This window comes from Octopus bimaculoides, chromosome 15 (assembly GCF_001194135.2).
Source record: "Octopus bimaculoides isolate UCB-OBI-ISO-001 chromosome 15, ASM119413v2, whole genome shotgun sequence".
Lineage (NCBI taxonomy): Eukaryota > Metazoa > Mollusca > Cephalopoda > Octopoda > Octopodidae > Octopus > Octopus bimaculoides.
Genome location: NC_068995.1, coordinates 865799 through 868279, shown reverse-complemented (window position 1 = coordinate 868279; position 2481 = coordinate 865799). Strand labels below are relative to the sequence as shown.

General features: G+C 40.2%; 1 protein-coding gene across 1 annotated transcript in view; it reads left to right on the top strand.

Moving 5' to 3' along the window:
- Positions 1–197: 197 nt before the first annotated feature.
- The window catches only part of LOC106874103 (protein rolling stone), a 95758-nt gene continuing 93474 nt past the window's right edge, over positions 198–2481 (top strand). The window contains exon 1 of the mRNA XM_014921707.2: positions 198–1040. The gene's annotated coding sequence lies outside the window, so the exon portion shown is untranslated. The remainder of the gene's footprint in view (positions 1041–2481) is intronic.

Genomic DNA, 2481 nt, shown 5'->3' with positions numbered 1-2481 from the left:
TGAGGGAGAAAGAAAGAGAAATAAAAAGAGAAGGGGAAAGAAAACTAGAGGCAGCGAGAAAAGCAGGAACAGCTGTGGGAGGAGGTAGCAGAGTAGGAGTAGAGGAATGAGGAAGGAAAAGAGGCGAGGGAGAGAGAGAGAGAGAGAGAGAGAGAGAGAGAGAGAGATGTGAGGAAAGTTTGCCATCAGCACGTTTTTCTACCAATCTAAAGAATGGGCTGGACAGAACAACAACAAAAGTAACTACTACTACTACTACTACTACTACTACTACTACTACTACTGCTGCTGCTGCTGCTGCTGCTGCTGCTGCAGCTGCTGCAACTGCTGCTGCGACTGCTGCTGCGACTGCTGCTGCAGGTGGTGCGGCCGAGCAATCCGTCAAAATGTGTTTTACTACGGAATAATACAACCAGAGTATTCGTGTAGAGGGGAACCCGCCTTCCAGCTTCCACTCAGCTGAGGGACGGCCACCGAGTGGAACTGCTGCTGCTGCTGTACTACTACTACTACTACTACTACTACTACTACTACTACTACTACTACTACTACTACTACTACCACCACCAGAAGCTTGTACCTGGTCAATGCATTCACGAAAAATATCGGACAACTCTCCCTCCTGGGTATCGTCTTGAAAAAACCACGACGATGTAAACCAAGATATATCATTAGAAGGACGAGATGGTCGTGGTTGGAACCCTGCTGATCATAGATCAGCTTGATTGGGGCTGACCTTGGGTCAAGCAACAGCAACAACAATTACAACAGTAACTGCTACGATCAAACAACAGCAACATGTGCGACCACCACCACCACCAACAGCAACAGCAACACCACTACCTCCGTTACTGTTACGCCTACTACTACAGCAAATAACAACGGTAGCGTGGTCTGCAAGAGTAACAACAAGTGGAACTACTACTGCTACTACTGCTGCCGCCGCCACCACCGCCATGGCCACGGCCACGGCCATGCGACAGCCCTTGAAACATGTGGACAGAACAAGGAATCGGCAGAAAAATGAATGGTGCTTTATAGTATGTTAATCGTATATATTTATATCTGCCTCTCTGTGTGTGTGTGTGTGTGTGTGTGTGTGTGTGTGTGGACTAATTCACATATATATGTGTTTGTGTGTATATCTATATATATGTGTGTGTGTGTGTGTGTATTATACAATATAAAACCGTTCCAATGTTTATAGAAACACACTCTGCAAGGCGCACACCTCCACTTCTCCCACTTCTTAACGCTGTTCTTACATTTATACACAACAAACATAAACTACGGTTCCACGGACGTCCTCTCTCTCCTCTCTTTCTTCTTTCCGCTCTCTCTCTCTCCCTCTCTCTCTCCATCTATTTAGTTTTCTCTATACACACACATATACACACACACATACACTGTTTATATGCACTCGTGTTGAAAGTTAATTACAAATATTTAAAATAGCGATATATACTTATATATACGCACACAAATATACAAACTTGTATGTTTATTGTGGTCATTTACAACTATGGAGTGTATATATCGATATATGAGCGTATATGGTGTATGTGTGAGTGCGTATAATGCATGCGTGCGAGTGTGTGTGTGTGTGTGTGTGTGTGTGTGCATTCAAACCCATACATATAGGTATTATATTTATATACGCTTATAAATAACAATACGGAAACACGCACATACACACACGTACACGCACATGCACGCACACACACACACACACACACACACACATTGCATGCATGTAAACATATCGACTCCGTCTGTCACTACGACCAGCATATTCCATCGTTCAAGCACGTGCGTGAAAACTAAATAAGACACCCACAAACGCACACACGCATACATGAATTATTATTAGCTAAGGAAGAAAGGATCATTATTATTATTATTATTATCATTATCATTATTATTATTATTATTATTATTATTATTATTATTATTATTATTATACACATAAACACACGCTCTCAGACACACACACTTTACATGTATAGAATTTTGTCACCTTTTCTTAGTCTCCAGGCTGTAGAATAGTAAAGTGGAACGAAACTACAAGCTCTTGAGCAACTGTTATTCCGTTTTAGGTACTGAGTTCTCTTTACCTTTCTCTCTCACTCACTCTCTGTCCCTCTCTCTCTCTCTATCTAACCAGGTAGCTAGCTTGCTATTTTACATAATATATATAAATATATGCCCGTACAATCTATCTATCTGTCTATCTATCTATCTATCTATCTATCTATCTATCTATCCCCCTGTCTGTCTATCTGTCTATATATTATACACATACACATACACACACACACACACACACACACACACACACACACACACACACATATAAATATGTATATGTGTGTGTGTGTAATCAAATATGTGTATATATATATATATTACTGTTATGTATCAATATATATATGTGTATACGAAAATATTGTGTATATATATATATATATATATATATATATA